The sequence below is a fragment of the Hyla sarda genome, chromosome 7 (assembly GCF_029499605.1).
Source record: "Hyla sarda isolate aHylSar1 chromosome 7, aHylSar1.hap1, whole genome shotgun sequence".
NCBI classification, from domain to species: Eukaryota; Metazoa; Chordata; class Amphibia; order Anura; family Hylidae; genus Hyla; species Hyla sarda.
The window spans coordinates 20,105,372-20,124,776 of NC_079195.1; positions in this window are offsets into that span (position 1 = coordinate 20,105,372).

The window sequence follows — 19,405 nt, forward strand, 5'->3', positions numbered from 1 at the left end:
ATAGAAAAAATGCTGCGATTACTGAAATAACACATTTCATGTGCTATACAGATTATAAGAATGTTAAATAAATAAATACATTAAAAATCTAAAAAAAATAAGAAATATATTTTTTTAAAGTATAAAAATATATGTAATATCAGATAAAAATAATATATAAAAATATAATAATAATAATCACTATTATTGATAATAATAATAATTATTATTATTGTAGTAGTAATAATAATAATCTAATTATATATATATATATATATATATATATATATATATATATATATATACATTATAATTACTTTCCTTACACATCTGATAATCCATAAATTCTAAAAACCCAACACTTGCTTCTGCACCAGTCTGCTGGGAGTTGTAGTTCTGCAACAGCTGGAGACACACTGGTTGGAAAACACTGACGGTAAAGCATAAGCAGACTCTACCATATGTTATTTTATATTGTTTATTTTTGTATTAATTAATTTATTTATTTGTATGTTATTTCTTTTTACTTCTTCTTATTATTATTATTTTATTTTTTTATCCATAATTTGCCATGCCAAATTTATAGCAGATTAAAGATTTTTATCTATTTAAATTTTTTCTTTGCACGTAAAATAAATAAAAATTGTGGTTAGAAACCTCGAGTATGTAGAGACCAGAAATAATTTCTGTCATTTTTGTCCTAGAGAAACCTAAGAATAAAGAACATTGTTTTCTCGCCCTGTAGAGATCTTGAGACTCCAGATACCTAAATGGTCCCATTCAAGTTGGATTATATCCAGAGGAAGGAGGATTCATCCATAGGGAGGAGGATTATGGAGTCATGAGACAGATCTGTTTTATGTTATCAAAGAATGGGATTAAATATCTGCAGATCAGAGGCCGGATGGAGCCAAAAACGGTCTTATTGTCGGCTTCAATTAACACATTTTAGCATCTGGAGACCTCTTGGGGGGGGGGGGGGGGGGGGAGGTATGGAAGAGAAGTCTGTGTTCATTTTTGGTAAAAATTTGTAAAATCTATGAAGAATGATGACGGAAACTTGGTTGCAATCCAGCTTTGCTTCCAAAACCATAAGCATAACCCATGATGCAATTTTTTAGCTCAACTCTTATACTTCTTACACTTCCCCTATGGAATTATCCCTCATCTCTTATACCGCCCCATCTCTATGACATTATCCCTCCTCTCTTATACCTCCCCATCTCTATGACATTATCCCTCATCTCTTATACCGCCACATCTCTATGATATTATCCCTCCTCTCTTATACCTCCCCATCTCTATGACATTATCCCTCCTCTCTTATACCTCCCCATCTCTATGACATTATCCCTCCTCTCTTATACCTCCCCATCTCTATGACATTATCCCTCCTCTCTTATACCTCCCCATCTCTATGGCATTATCCCTCCTCCCTTATACCTCCCCATCTCTATGATATTATCCCTCCTCTCTTATACCTCCCCATCTCTATGACATTATCCCTCCTCTCTTATACCTCCCCATCTCTATGACATTATCCCTCCTCTCTTATACCTCCCCATCTCTATGACATTATCCCTCCTCTCTTATACCTCCCCATCTCTATGACATTATCCCTCCTCTCTTATACCTCCCCATCTCTATGACATTATCCCTCCTCTCTTATACCTCCCCATCTCTATGATATTATCCCTCCTCTCTTATACCTCCTCATCTCTATGACATTATCCCTCCTCTCTTATACCTCCCCATCTCTATGACATTATCCCTTCTCTCTTATACCTCCCCATCTCTATGACATTATCCCTCCTCTCTTATACCTCCCCATCTCTATGACATTATCCCTCCTCTCTTATACCTCCTCATCTCTATGATATTATCCCTCCACTATTATACCTCCCCATCTCTATAGCATTATCCCTCCTCTCTTATACCTCCCCATCTCTATGACATTATCCCTCCTCTCTTATACCTCCCCATCTCTATGACATTATCCCTCCTCTCTTATACCTCCCCATCTCTATGACATTATCCCTCCACTCTTATACCACCCCATCTCTATGACATTATCCTTCATCTCTTATACCTCCCCATCTCTATGACATTATCCCTCCTCTCTTATACCTCCCCATCTCTATGGGATTATCCTTCATCTCTTATACCTCCCCATCTCTATAGGATTATCCCTCCTCTCTTATACCTCCCCATCTCTATGGGATTATCCCTCCTCTCTTATACCTCCCCATCTCTATGACATTATCCCTCCTCTCTTATACCTCCCCATCTCTATGGCATTATCCCTCCTCTCTTATACCTCCCCATTCTCTATGGCATTATCCCTCCTCTCTTATACCTCCTCATCTCTATGACATTATCCCTCCTCTCTTATACCTTCTCATCTCTATGACATTATCCCTCTACTCTTATACCTCCCCATCTCTATGACATTATCCCTCCTCCCTTATACCTCCCCATCTCTATGACATTATCCCTCCACTTTTAAACCTTCTCATCTCTATGACATTATCCATCCTCTCTTATACCTCCCCCACATTAATAGGCAGCTCCCCCACAAAAGTAGGCAGCTCCCCCACAAAAGTAGGCAGCTCCCCCCCAATAGTAGGCAGCTCCACCAGAATAGTAGGCAGCTCCCCCACAATAGTAGGCAGCTCCCTCACAATAGTAGGCAGCTCCCCCACATTAATAGGCAGCTCCCCCACAATAGTAGGTAGCTCCCCCACAATAGTAGCAGTTCCCCCACAATAGTAGGCAGCTCCCCCACATTAGGTCAGCATTTCCCCCACAATAGTAGGCAGGTTCCCCACAATAGTAGCAGTTCCCCCACAATAGTAGGCAGCTCCCCCACATTAGGTCAGCATTTCCCCCACAATAGTAGGCAGTTCCCCCACAATATTAGGCAGCTCCCCTCACATTTGCAGGCAGCTCCCCCCCACAATATTGGGCAGCTCCCCCCACATTTGTAGGCAGCTCCCCCCCACATTTGTAGGCAGTTCCCCCACATTAGGTCAGCAGTTCCCCCACAATAGTAGGCAGCTTCCCCCCACCCCACAGACATACAGCTTCCAGCCATATACAGTGTATGGCTGGAGGCTGTATATCTGTATACTGCCCCCACAGTGATCCGGTCACCGCTCCTCCGGCCCGGGATCACATCTACTGCTATGGCCTATGGACCATAGCAGTAGGTGCCGGGACCGGAGGAGCGGTGACCGGAACACTGAAGAAGATGACGCGCCGCCGGTCACTTAACAGGCCCCGGCTGGCGTACGTTCTCCTGCGATGATCCTGCGGTCCTCCTGCGTCTCTATGGTTGCACGCACGGGACGTCAGTGACGTTCCGTGCGTACAACCATAGAGGCATAGAAGCGAAGGACCAAAGGGGGATGCGCACTGGCCGGGGAATGGTGAGTGACCGGCGGACATCCTTATGTCCCGAAAAGATTTTTCGGGACACAGGGATGTCCGGGATAGGAATACTTCTTTATATGTGCCCGGACCGGCTCCCATGTGTGTCTGCAGGCGGGGGCCGACCAGAGCATATAAAAACTAATACTGTATACTAAAAACCAGGGGGCCTCCAGCTGTTGTGAAACTACAACTCCTTTGCCGGTCCGGGCATGCTGGGAGTTGTAGTTTCACAACAGCTGGAGGCCCCCTGGTTTTTAGTATACAGTATTAGTTTTTATATGCTCTGGTCGGCCCCCGCCTGCAGACACACATGGGAGCCGGCCCGGGCACATAAAAATAAGTATTCCTATCCCGGACCTGAATACCCGGCGTATAAGACGACCCCCGACTTTTCAGAAGAAAAGTAGGGGTTAAAAAGTCATCCTATATGCCGGGAACGCGCCCCCCCTGCACCCCCAACGCTACGCCTCTGGACTCTGTCTATGTGTGTGTGTCTGTGTCTGTCTATGTGTGTGTCTGTCTGTGTGTGTCTGTCTATGTGTGTATCTGTGTTTGTCTATATGTGTGTCTGTCTATGTGTGTCTGTGTCTGTCTATGTGTGTCTGTGTCTGTCTATGTGTATGTCTGTCTATGTGTGAGTCTGTGTTTGTCTATGTATGTGTGTGCGTGAGTGTTTGTCGGGGGGGGGGGGGGGGAAGACAACCACTATGCTTCCTAATGTGGGGAAATTGCGCTGCTTCCCTAATAATGTGGGGAATCTATGCTTTCTAATGTGGGGAACCTATGCTTCCTAATGTGGGGAATCTATGCTTCCTATTGTGGGGAATCTATGCTACCTAATGTGGGGAATCTATGCTTCCTAATGTGGAATACTATGCTACCTAATGTGGGGAATCTATGCTACCAAATGTGGGGAATATATGCTACCTATTGTGGGGAATCTATGCTACCTAAGGTGGGGAATATATGCTTCCTAATGTGGAATACTATGCCACCTAATGTGGGGAATCTATGCTTTCTAATATGGGGAACCTATGCTTACTAATGTGGGGAATCTATGCTTCCTATTGTGGGGAATCTATGCTACCTAATGTGGGAAATCTGTGCTTCCTAATGTGGAATACTATGCTACCTAATGTGGGGAATCTATTCTTCCTAATGTGGAATACTATGCTACCTAATGTGGGGAATCTATGCTATCAAATGTGGGGAATATATGATACCTAATATGGGGAAAAGTGCTTCCTAATATGGGGAATCTATGCTACCTAATGTGGGGAATTTATGCTACCTAATTTGGGGAATCTATGCTACCTAATGTGGGGAATCTATGCTACCTAATGTGGGGAATTTATGCTTCCTATTGTGGGGAATCTATGCTTTCTAATGTGGGGAACCTATGCTTCCTAATGTGGGGAATTTATGCTTCCTATTGTGGGGAATCTATGCTTCCTAATGTGGAATACTATGCTACCTAATGTGGGGAATCTATGCTTCCTAATGTGTGGAATCTATGCTTCCTATTGTGGTGAATCTATGCTACCTAATGTGGGGAATCTATGCTACCAAATGTGGGGAATATATGCTAACTAATGTGGGGAAAATGCGCTTCCTAATGTGGGGAAATCTATGCTACCTAATGTGGGGAAAACGCGCTTCCTAATGTGGGGAATCTATGCTACCTCATGTGGAAAACTATGCTACCTAATGTGGGGAATCTAATGTGGTGTAATTAAGGGGGGTGTAATTGGGGGGAGCGCGGTGTAATTAAGGGGGGAGTGTAATTAAGGACCGGTGTGGGTGGGGGGGTGCCAAACAAAGGGTCCGCCCCAGGTGCCAAATTCTCTAGGTACGCCCCTGGGTTAACACACTTTTGCAGTTTTTATAATGGGGTAATTTGTGGGGTATTTCTAATAAGAAGGCCCTTCAAATCCACTTCAAACCTCAACTGGTCCCTGAAAAATTCAGATTTTGAAAATGTTGTGAAAAATTGGAAAATTGCTGCTGAACTTTGAAGCCCTCTGGTGTCTTCCAAAAGTAAAAACATCTCAACTTCATGATAGAAATATAAAGTAGACATATTGTATATGTGAATTAATATATCATTTATTTGGGATGTCTATTTTCCTTACAAGTATCCACAAAAATTTACCACTAACTTAAAGTAGAATATGTCACAAAAAAGGTAAAGGCATCCCAGAGTTATTAATGCTTAACCCCTTCACGACGAGCGACATACATGTACGGCGCCGCGAAGTGTCACTTGGCGCACGGCGACGTACATGTATGTCGCGGGGTTCCGGGAGCTCCGCGTCACCGGTAGCGGTGATCGGGCCGAAATGACTGCTGTTATCTAACAGCAGGCATCCCGGCACATCGCTGAGGGGGGTCCTGAGACCCCCCCATGACCGCGATGCGCGCAAATCGCAGGTCAATTCAGACCTGCGATTCTGGGTCATACGGGTCACTGGTGACCCGGTGACCCGGAAAATAAGAGGGATCGGGGGTGTCCGAGACACCCTCGATCCCCCTAAAGGGATAGGAGTTTGGTGGCAGGGGTGCCACCCCTTCTATCCCTGCTATTGGTCGGCCGAGCGACCGACCGATAGCAGACCGGGGGAGAGGGGGTTAAAGTTCGATTCCCCCGCTTTGCCCACCTATCGGTGTCCGGGCAAAACGGGGGAACCGTCCAGGGAAGGTCGGCACCGAAGGTCCCTACCTGGATCCCGGATCCCCGTTCGCGATCCTTCCCCACGTGCGGCGGCAGCAATACTTCCGGGTCCTGCTAGGTGAGTTGTTGCCTAGCAACATCCGGAGGGCCACAGTTTACAGTGGTCTCTAAACCGTGGCCCTCCAGATGTTGCAAAACTACAACTCCCAGCATGCCCAGACAGCTGTTTGCTGTGTGGGCATGCTGGGACTTGTAGTTTTGCAATATTTAGAGGGGTTCAGGTTGTAGATCACTAAGTGGTCTCAAACTGTAGCGTCCAGATGTTGCAAAACTACAACTCTCAGCATGCCCAGACAGCATTTTGCTGTCTGGGCATGCTGCGAGTTGTAGTTTTGCAACATCTGGAGGGCCACAGTTTTGAGACCACTGGACAGTGATTTACAACCTGAACCCCTCTAAATCTTGCAAAACTACAACTCCCAGCATTCAGGAACAGCATAAGGCTGTCTTGGCATGCTGGGAGTTGTACTTGCGTGCCTTCAGCCATTGCATACCTACATCTCCCAGCATGCCCTTCCGCAATCAGTACATGCTGGGAGTTGTAGTTTTGCAACAGCTGGAGGCACACTGGTTGGAAAATACTGAGTTAGGTCATAGAACCTAACTCAAGGTTTTCCAGCCAGTGTGCCTCCTGCTATTGCAAAACTACAACTCCCAGCATGCATGGTCTGTCAGTGCATGCTGGGAGTTGTAGTTTTGACCCCCCTCCCATGTGAATGTACAGGCTACATTCACACTGGCGGCAGATTACAGTGAGTTCCCCGCTACAAATTTGAGCTGCGGCAAATTTTCCGCCACAGCTCAAACTCCTAGCGGGAGACTCAGTGTAATCCGCCGTCAGTGTGAATGTAACCTAAAAACACTACACTACACTAACATAAAATAAAGAGTAAAACACTACATATACACACGTACACTGCCCCCCCACCACCCCCCTCCCCAATAAAAATGAAAAACGTATTGTACGGCAGTGTTTCTAAGATGGAGCCTCCAGCTGTTGCAAAACAAAAACTCCCAGCATTTCTGGACAGCAATTGACTGTCCAAGCATGCTGGGAGTTTAGCAACAGCTGGAGGTACCCTCTTTGGGAATCACTGGCATAGGATACCCCTATGTCCACCCCTATGCAAGTCCCTAATTCAGGCCTCAAATGCGCATGGCGCTCTCACTTTGGAGCCCTGTCGTATTTCAAGGCAACAGAATAGGGTCACATATGGGGTATCGCCGTACTCGGGAGAAATTGCCTAACACATTTTGTGGGGCTTCTTCTCCTTTTACCCCTTATTAAAAGGAACAGTTGGGGTCTACACCAGCATGTTAGTGTAAATAAATAAAACATTTTACACTAACATGCTGGTGTTGCACTATACTTTTCATTTTCACAAGAGGTAAAAGGGAAAAACACCCCCCAAAATTTGTAACGCAATTTCTCCCGAGTACGGAGATACCCCATATGTGGGCGCAAAGTGCTCTGGGGGCGCACAACAATGCCCAGAAGGGAGAGTGCGCCATGTACATTTGAGGTGATTTGCACAGGGGTGGTTGATTGTTACAGCGGTTCTGACAAACGCAAAAAAAAAAACACACCCTCATGTGACCCCATTTTGGAAACTACACCCCTCACGGAATGTAATAAGGGGTTCAGTGAGAATTTGCACCCCACAGGTGTCTGACAGATCTTTGGAACAGTGGTCCGTGAAAATGAAAAATTTTGCACAGCCCACTGTTCCAAAGATCTGTCAGACACCAGTGGGGGGTAAATGCTCACTGTACCCCTCATTACATTCTGTGAGGGGTCTAGTTTCCAAAATGGTATGCCATGTGGGTTTTTTTCTGCTGTCCTGGCACCATAGGGGCTTCTTAAATGCGACATGCCCCCCGAGCAAAATTTGCTCTCAAAAAGCCAAATATGACGCCTACTCTTCTGAGCATTGTAGTTTGCCCGCAGTGCACTTCAGGTCCATTTATGGGGTACCTCGATACTCAGAAGAGATGGGGTTACAAATTTTGGGGGGTCTTTTCTGCTATTAACCCTTGCAAAAATTTGAAATTTGGGGGGAAACCCACATTTTAGTGTAAATTTTTTTTTTTTTTTTTACATATGCAAAAGTCGTGAAACACCTGTGGGGTATTAAGACTCACTTTATTCCTTGTTACGTTCCTCAAGGGAAATAGTTTCCAAAATGATATGCCATGTGTTTTTTTTTTTTTGCTGTCCTGGCACCATAGGGGCTTCCTAAATGCAACATGCCCCCCGAGCAAAATTTGCTCTCAAAAAGCCAAATATGACTCCTTCTCTTCTGAGCATTGTAGTTCGTCCGCAGTGCACTTCCGGTCCACTTATGGGGTACCTCCATACTCAGAAGAGATGGGGTTACAAATTTTGTGGGGTCTTTTCTGCTATTAACCCTTTAAAAATGTGAAATTTGGGGGAAAACCAACATTTTTGTGAAAATTATATATTTTTTTTTTACATATGCAAAAGTCGTGAAACACCTGTGGGGTATTAAGGCTCACTTTATTCCTTGTTATGTTCCTCAAGGGGTCTAGTTTCCAAAATGGTATGCGATGTGTTTTTTTTTTTTTTTTTGCTGTTCTGGCACCATAGGGGCTTCCTAAATGCAACATGCCCCCCAAAAACCATTTCAGAAAAACGTACTCTCTCAAATCCCCTTGTCGCTCCTTTGCTTCTGAGCCCTCTACTGCACCCGCCAAACACTTTACATAGACATATGAGGTATGTCCTTACTCGAGAGAAATTGGGCTACAAATATAAGTATACATTTTCTCCTTTTACCCCTTGTAAAAATTCAAGAATTGGGTCTACAAGAACATGCGAGTGTAAAAAATGAAGATTTTGAATTTTCTCCTTCACTTTGCTGCTATTCCTGTGAAACACCTAAAGGGTAAAACGCTGACTGAATGTCATTTTGAATACTTTGGGGGGGGGTGCAGTTTTTATAATGGGGTCATTTATGGGGTATTTCTAATATGAAGACCCTTCAAATCCACTTCAAACCTGAACTGGTCCTTGAAAAATTGTGAGTTTGAAAATTTTGTGAAAAATTGGAAAATTGCTGCTGAACTTTGAAGCCCTCTGGTGTCTTCCAAAAGTAAAAACACGTCAATTTTATGATGAAATCATAAAGTAGACATATTGTATATGTGAATCCAAAAAAAAAATTATTTGGAATATCCATTTTCCTTACAAGCAGAGAGCTTCAAAGTTAGAAAAATGCAAAATTTTTAATTTTTTCATCAAATTTTGGGATTTTTCACCAAGAAAGGATGCAAGTTACCACAAAAATTTACCACTATGTTAAAGTAGAATATGTCACGAAAAAACAATCTCAGAATTGAAATGATAACTAAAAGCATTCCAGAGTTATTAATGTTTAAAGTGACAGTGGTCAGATTTGCAAAAAAGGGCTTCGTCCTAGAGGTGAAAATGGGCTCCGTCCTTAAGGGGTTAAAGTGACAGCGGTCAGATGTGCAAAAAATGGCCGTGTCCTACACTGAAAATTGGCTGGGTCCTTAAGGGGTTAAGGACCTTAACGCTACTAAATCTAAGCCTAATCTATTGTTAGGGTTTTGTTATCTTGAGCTTAGATACAGTTGGGTACAGTCTTAGAAAACCCTCAGAGTATCACACGTGACTTTCCAGGCGAATTGGACGCTTTAGATTGGGACAGTCAGTGCCAAAAACGAAATGCATCTATTGGCTTTACACAATGTGGTGGGGGAATCCAACGATGGAACATGACATTGTAGTATGTGAACTTACCCCAAGTGGCAGCACCTGTTTGATGGCAGTGGATCCTGTCTGTTTTTAGTTACAGACTATATCTTGACACAACTTGTATCATAGAGAATAGTGTTGGGCGCGAATATTCGCATTTCAAATTTTTATCGCGAATATCGCAAATTCGCGAATTCACAAATATTGCGAATATATTCGCTATATAGTCGAAATTTCGAATATTCGCTTTTTTCACACTTCTTCGCATATTCCTTCGTTTCCCTTGTGGGCTAATTAGAATGATGTAAATACACTTGTCAGAGTTTATCAACAACATCCCGGCAACCAATAGTAAAGTTGCCCCCCCCCCCCCCCTCACTGTTTTCTTCCACGAATATGCGAATATAATGAATACACAAAATTCGCAAATATAGGACCAATATTCATCTATATATTCACGAAATATCGCAAATTCGAATATGGGCAATGGCGCTCATCACTAATAGAGAAGAACGTCACTTCTGCTTCTGTCAAGTCTGTTTTTCAGTGGACGACATGAATACTTTATTACCCAAGAATAAAAGTATTTTCCCTGTCTCTAGAATCCCTGGAGATCATCTATTTTTCAAGATGAAGAGTAGAATTATTTTTTTAAGAAACACTAAATCTTGACATGATACAAGTAAACTATCTATCTATCTATCTCACATCTATCTATCTCACATCTATCTATCTCATATCTATCTCATATCTATCTCATATCTATCTATCTATCTCACATCTATCTATCTATCTATCTCATATCTATCTCATTTCTATCTATCTCATATCTATCTATCTACCTATCTCATATCTATCTATCTATCTATCTATCTCATATCTATCTATCTCATATCTATCTATCTATCTCATATCTATCTATCTCATATCTATCTATCTATCTATCTATCTATATCTCTCATATACATCTCATATATATCTATCTATCTCATATCTATCTATCTATCTATCTATCTATCTATCTATCTATCTATCAGGTGTGTATATAAGGTGTCTTGGATGTTTCAGACCCTGCCATGCTTACTGAACTGTTCACATAGAGGCATATACACAGTGTAGGGTCCGTCCCAATGAGGCCACCTTATCGCGGTGGGACGGTCCAAGCTATTTGACCGCCGGCGGAGACAAATTTGCGAGCTAAGTGCCTCACTATTTCATAGTGTCACATTTGCATCTATTACACCATAGCTGTATAGTCTCCATGTTTTATCTGCATTTTCATGTTTAACCTATATCCTTGTGCTGGCACTGTGCTGCTGCATTCTTCTGTTGCTGTATATCTAGCCTAGTAGCGTGCACCTGTAGGCCAGGTCCATATAATAGTTTGGTATCAACTAAAGTGCTGGCTGACTTATTCTTTGTCTATATATATATATATATATATATATATATATATATATATATATATATAACATATATACATATTCTCTTTCTTTCTCTTTCCTATACGGAAATGGTACATTAGCTATTTATGCGTTACATATGTCGTGGGTTATTTTGAAGTCCACATTCAGACCATGTGGTTTCAATGAATTCAACTCAAAAATCCACCAGAATTCCCTCTTTTTTAATAATGCTACACGATTGCCTCCTCTTTTAGATTTAGCTACCTGGTCCAATAACATAAATTTTAACTCGCTCTCCTTGTGACCCGCCTCTAGAAAATGCTTAGGTACTGGTAGATCAATGCATCCTTTACGAATTGTGTAGCGATGCTGATTTAACCTGTTTTTTGCATCCCAGGGGGTTTCCCCTATATAAAGCAAGTGGCAGGGGCACCACAAAACATAAACTACATGATCTGATGTACATGTCAGATAACTCTTAATCGCATATCGCTTACCAGTCACTGGGTGTACAAATTCTTGACCTTTCTGCATATAGGAACAGTTTACACAAGAGCGACAAGGAAATGAGCCATTGTTAATACTGGATAAATATGTCTGGTGAGATTTATTCAATGCTACATCTGTTTTTACCAATTTATCCCTGAGGTTGCTGCCCCTCCTGTATGACATCAGGGGTGGGCAATCAAATTCAGGGATGTTGTCATGTCCTTTCTTAAGAATATGCCAGTGTCTTCTCATAATATTGGTGATGTGCTGTGATGCCTCAGAGTATGTGGAGACAAAGGCCACCCGTTGACCAGACTGTTTATCCCGGTCCCTGAGTAGCTCCTGTCTCTCAATGCTCGATACCTTTGTCCTACAATCATCTACCAGTTTCCTAGGATAACCCCTGCGCATAAAGTTCTGTGCCATGGTGTCTAATGCCCGTTCTACATGTTGGTGATTGCTTATGATGCGCTTTGCTCTGGAAATCTGACTAATTGGCAGTGAGCGAACCATACTTCTAGGGTGGTTACTGTCAAACCTAAGTGTTGAGTTGCAGTCAGTCGGCTTTACATAAATGTCTGTATCAAGTTGATGTCCCGAAATCATCACTTGAGTGTCCAAAAAATTAACTGTGGTAGAAGAGAAGGTCAAGGTAAATTTAATGCTGTCAATCATAGATTTTAAAAACTCATGAAAGGCCTGCAATTGAGTAACTGATCCTGTCCATATCAAGAAAACATCATATATGAACCGCCACCACCTCAGCACATGGCTGAAGTGGTGGCATACATAGATGATGTTTTCCTCAATGTGCGCCATATAGATGTTGGCATATGTTGGCGCCATATTGGTCCCCATAGCCGTACCCCTACACTGTATGTAGTGGGTATCGTGAAACATGAAATGATTTTGGTTAGTACAATATATAAGAGTTCAGTGAGGAATGTCCTCCTCTCAGGTGAAAAATCTGCAGAAATAATGGAAGGTACTGCCTGTACACCCCCATCTTGGGGTATGGAGGTGTACAGGCTTACAACATCGAAGGAAGCCAGAATGGCTCCTTCAGGTACATGTGTTTCACTCAACTTGTTAAGAAAATCCCCGGTGTCTCTTATGTATGACTTGGCTGATGAGGCATAAGGTCTGAGAATCCCATCCAAAAATATAGAAATATGACTAGTCACTGACCCTTGTCCGGAGACTATCGGTCTCCCCGGCAGGTCAATCAATGTCTTATGTATTTTGGGTAATACATAAAGCATTGGCGTGACTGGATGTAAGATGAGTAAGTAGTTGTACAAAGATGCATCAATGAGATCTCGATCCTTAGCCTCCATCAGCACCCTTTTGATGTGTGCCTGTATTTCCCATTTGGGATCATTAGATAGCTCTCAGTATGTTGCAGAATCATTGAGCTGTCGCATGACCTCTCTGATGTATTTGGATCGATCCATGACCACAACCGCCCCGCCCTTATCGGCCGGTTTCACCACCATGTTGTGGTCATGGATCAATCCACTGAGGGCCCTCATCTGCTGTTGTGTCATGTTGGGATGTGATAGAGTAGTTATCCCTCGTTTGACCTTCTCTATATCCTTCTTGACCAAATTGGCAAAAGTGTCAATGATAGGAGTGGCGATATTCGGTTGAAAATCGCTAGTGGTCTTGATCCCACTGCTGGCTAATGAAAAACATTCTGACATACTAGAACTCGTAGGTGCATTTACATCCACATTAGTGCATACATTATCAGTTTTGTTAGAAAACCAGACCTTGAGTTTTAGCTTTCTAACAAACTGTAGAAAATCCAATTCAAACTGGAACCAATTTGTGCTCGTATTTGGGCAGAAATTTAGTCCTTTACTTAATAATTGAGTCTGAGCAGGGGTTAATGGAAAGGAAGAGATATTTACCACTATTGTCTCTGTGTTTGTTTCTTGAAGGTCAGTTTCTGTTGCCCTGTCTTGTCCTTGTTGGAACGCTGACGTCTGGTGAGTGCTTGTCCTTCTGTGCTTCCTGCCCCCTCGTCTGGTGGATTTACGTCTTGGGGTAGTGTTGCTCCCAAAAAATTGGCAGGTGGGTCTTTATTGGTCTTCTTGTTGTCTCTCGTGTTCAGCTCACTCTGGTTGTCCCGGGTCTTTTTCCCTCGTCTGGAGTTGGCATTGGTATTCCACATGTAAATTTTTCCAGTCACATAGTCATTGGTATCTCTTGCCCACTTTTGGCGTTTCACTCCTTCTTGTTCGCCACGTAATTTCAGTAAAAATTCTGTCTGTCTAGAAAAACCTTATCAAAGTCCTCAGATGATAAATTGTCTTTAAGCAGTTTTTCAAGTTCTGTCACCTTAGTCCCTGTAATGGTAACATCCTTCTGTAGGAATTCAATTTGCAGTAATGCACACAGACTGCACACAGTCACAACAGATCCAGGTCACAGATCTCCATAGGCAGCAGACGAATAGGCGACAGCACTCCCATAAGCACTGATCACTTTATCACATGTATGAATTTATTTATTCTTGTTTTATCATGTTTGTGATGTCACTAATTGATGGGCCCTGCGTGGCCATATATACTCTGCTGATTGCACATTTCATTGCTCGATAATGGCTGGGTGAGCTAGCCGAAACCTCGCCACCATGTCTATGTGAATAAAGACCGCTTATTTACACCTTATGGGAGTGCTGTCACCTATTCGTCTGCTGCCTATGAAGATCTGTGACCTGGATCTGTTGTGACTGTGTTCACCCCATCATTTTTGTAAAGAACCTACAGGAGTGCTGCTCTCTTTGGATTTTCTCTATAACGGTTTATGAGCGTGCACCCAAGGACTTTGTGCATCTATACTCCACTATGGACAACACATAACGTGTTTTCTTATACGGAATTGGACGCCAATAGGATATTAGGTCACCTGGGAGGTGATCCATCTTTTCTTTACTCACCATCCACCATTGACCTCCAGCGACGATATGAGACAGAAACTAAGAGTTTATTATCCCTCCAACTCCATTTAACCACTTTGGCTGAATACTACAGGAACAACCGGATACCACGAGGTATGAGAGCACAACCTCATGATAACTCGTTTGCACACGATACCGAATATTGCATGAGATATGAACAAATATCTAACAAATACTCGTTTGACCTCATCTTACTGCAAATTGGATTCCTACAGAAGGATGTTACCATTACAGGGACTAAGGTGACAGAACTTGAAAAACTGCTTAAAGACAATTTACCATCTGAGGACTTTGATAAGGTTTTTTCTAGACAGACAGAATTTTTACTGAAATTACGTGGCGAACAAGAAGGAGTGAAACGCCAAAAGTGGGCAAGAGATACCAATGACTATGTGACTGGAAACATTTACATGTGGAATACCAATGCCAACTCAAGACGGGGGAAAAAGACCCGGAACAACCAGAGTGAGCCGAACACGAGAGACAACAAGAAGACCAATAAAGACCCATCTGCCAGTTTTTTTAGGAGCAACACTACCCCAAGACGTAAATCCACCAGACGAGGAGGCAGGAAGCACAGAAGGACAAGCACTCACCAGAGGTCAGCGTTCCAACAAGGACAAGACAGGGCAACAGAAACTGACCTTCAAGAAACAAACACAGAGACAGGGGTGGTTGTGGTCATGGATCGATCCAAATACATCAGAGAGGTCATGCGACAGCTCAATGATTCTGCAACATACCGAGAGCTATCTAATGATCCCAAATGGGAAATACAGGCACACATCAAAAGGGTGCTGATGGAGGCTAAGGATCGAGATCTCATCGATGAATCTTTGTACAACTACTTACTCATCTTACATCCAGTCACGCCAATGCTTTGTGTATTACCCAAAATACATAAGACATTGATTGACCCCCCGGGGAGACCGATAGTCTCTGGACAAGGGTCAGTGACCAGTCATATTTCTATATTTTTGGATGGGATTCTCAGACCTTATGCCTCATCAGCCAAGTCATACATAAGAGACACCGGGGATTTTCTTAACAAGTTGAGTGAAACACATGTACCTGAAGGAGCCATTCTGGCTTCCTTCGATGTTGTAAGCCTGTACACCTCCATACCCCAAGATAGGGGTGTACAGGCTGTATCTTCCATTATTTCTGCAGATTTTTCACCTGAGAGGAGGACATTCCTCACTGAACTCTTATATATTGTACTAACCAAAATCATTTCATGTTTCACGATACCCACTACATACAGTGTAGGGGTACGGCTATGGGGACCAATATGGCGCCAACATATGCCAACATCTATATGGCGCACATTGAGGAAAGTATCATCTATGTATGCCACCACTTCAGCCATGTGCTGAGGTGGTGGCGGTACATAGATGATGTTTTCTTGATATGGACAGGATCAGTTACTCAATTGCAGGCCTTTCATGAGTTTTTAAACTCTATGATTGACAGCATTAAATTCACCTTGACCTTCTCTTCTACCACAGTTAATTTTTTGGACACTCAAGTGACGATTTTGGGACATCAACTTGATACAGACATTTATGTAAAGCCGACTGACTGCAACTCGACACTTAGGTTTGACAGTAACCACCCTAGAAGTATGGTTCGCTCACTGCCAATTAGTCAGATGACCAGAGCAAAGCGCATCATAAGCAGTCACCAACATGTAGAACGGGCATTAGACACCATGGCACAGAACTTTATGCGCAGGGGTTATCCTAGGAAACTGGTAGATGATTGTAGGACAAAGGTATCGAGCATTGAGAGACAGGAGCTACTCAGGGACCGGGATAAACAGTCTGGTCAACGGGTGGCCTTTGTCTCCACATACTCTGAGGCATCACAGCACATCACCAATATTATGAGAAGACACTGGCATATTCTTAAGAAAGGACATGACAACATCCCTGAGTTTGATTGCCCACCCCTGATGTCATACAGGAGGGGCAGCAACCTCAGGGATAAATTGGTAAAAACAGATGTAGCATTGAATAAATCTCACCAGACATATTTATCCAGTATTAACAATGGCTCATTTCCTTGTCGCCCTTGTGTAAACTGTTCCTATATGCAGAAAGGTCAAGAATTTGTACACCCAGTAACTGGTAAGCGATATGCGATTAAGAGTTATCTGACATGTACATCAGATCATGTAGTTTATGTTTTGTGGTGCCCCTGCCACTTGCTTTATATAGGGGAAACCCCCTGGGATGCAAAAAATAGGTTAAATCAGCATCGCTACACAATTCGTAAAGGACGCATTGATCTACCAGTACCTGAGCATTTTCTAGAGGCGGGTCACAAGGAGAGCGAGTTAAAATTTATGTTATTGGACCAGGTAGCTAAATCTAAAAGAGGAGGCAATCGTGTAGCATTATTAAAAAAGAGGGAATTCTGGTGGATTTTGAGTTGAATTCATTGAAGCCACATGGTCTGAATGTGGACTTCAAAATAACCCACAACATATGTAACGCATAAATAGCTAATGTACCATTTCCGTATAGATAAGAGAAAGAAAGAGAATATGTATATATATTATATATATATATATATATATATATAGAAATTCAGAAGGGATACAGCACCAAATAGCTGAGGACTCAGGCTGGTAGATGGAGCAAGATTTTATTTGCCATCCATGTGCTCATCCATGGCACATGGATGGCAAATAAAATCTTGCTCCATCTACCAGCCTGAGTCCTCAGCTATTTGGTGCTGTATCCCTTCTGAATTTCTGCATGCCTTTCCGGGTTGGCATTCCTGGATGATCACCTGCACATGCTGATTTGATCGGTGCTGTCTCCCCCATCATCCATATATATATATATATATATATATATATATATATATATATATATATGTATATATATATATATATATATATATATATATATTTTATTATTTTTTTTTTTTTTTATTGTGCGTTTTCATGATTTTAATGGCACGTTTGTTTGTTTTTCAGGACGGAGGACACGGGCTGTTCTCACCGTGGGAGATCGTGACAGCTACAAGACACTCTCTATATAAGAAAAGACCCAGGATCAATGGCAACAGCATGAGGTCGGCACTGTATGTTATACCTCGGGGAGTTTGGTCATTTCCCATGATAACTGATCTGTGCACCCTCGTTGCTCGGGACAACTACCGTCCGGTGGAGGTCCGGGAGGACGAGGAAGGGTTAACAGGGCGGATCGCGGTTTCCATAGTCACCCTGATTGGCCAGTGTGCTAGAAGCTCAGTGGGAGTGCTGTGACCTATTGCCCTACACCAAGATGACCGTGAAGGGATCCAGAGCTTCAGAGCGCCTGCGCAGGCAGAAGCTTCCTCGCAGCCTAGCGATAGCAAACCATGACCGACTATGATGCCATTTCCTGTTCCGGAACACGCGCTGTGAGGAGCGGCGTTCCGTACCATAGGACATGTTTCTTTGTTTACATGCTGTCTCCCATGCCAACCCGGTGAGCTCCCTTGTCCCCGCCCAGGTAATCAAGCAACGACACACGTGCACACAATTATGCACTTTTTTTTATTGTATATGATCCTTTTTTGTATATTTATATGATCGCACCTTTGCATTCCGGTTGCGGAAGCCTTATTAGTGTTTATCTAAGCACTGATCACTTTATCACATGTATGAATTTATTTATTCTTGTTTTATCATGTTTGTGATGTCACTAATTGATGGGCCCTGCGTGGCCATATATACTCTGCTGTTTGCACATTTCATTGCTCGATATTGGCTGGCTGAGCTAGCCGAAACGTCGCCACCAGGTCTATGTGAATAAAGACCGCTTATTTACACCTTATGGGAGTGCTGTCGCCTATTCGTCTGCTATCCATCTATCTATCTATCTCATATCTATATATCTATCCATCTCATATCTATCTATCTATCTCATATCTATATATCTATCCATCTCATATCTATCTATCTATCTCATATATATATATATATATATATATATATATATATATTAGGGGTGTGAATCGGGGGTTTGAATTTGGCGATACGATTCGAATCGCGATACCAGTGTGGCGATTCGATATATCGCGACAGCGTCTAGGTTACGATACATCGCGATATATATTCCGATACATCGCCGAACAGGGAGCATTCACAGATCCCTTTAGATGCCGCTGTCAGCTTTGACAGCGGCGATCTAGTAGTCCAACGCGCACTTTTCTCATGTTATCCCGTCCGGGCTGCAAAATAAAAGAAAACTCACTTTCTCTTACCTGCCAACGAGCCCCCGTAGCTCCAGTACACTACGGTACAGGTGTTCGGTCCCCGGGCTGTATTCTTCTTACTTCCTCTTAGCCCGGCACGTCACACGGAGCTTCAGCCTATCACCAGCCGAGGCGGGACATCGCGGCTGAAGCTCTGTGTGACGTGCCGAGCTAACAGGAAGTAAGAAGAATACAGCCCGGGGACCGAACACCTGTACCAGAGTGTACTGGAGCTACGGGGGCTCGTTGGCAGGTAAGAGAAAGTGTGTTTTCTTTTATTTTGCAGCCCGGACGGGATAAAATGAGAAAAGTGCGCGCCGGACTACTCCTTTAATAGCCAGCCGCGGCGATTGCCGCATGCTGGCTATTAGCGGCAGCCCAAGCGGGCACGAGTCGGAGCCCGCTCCGTACAC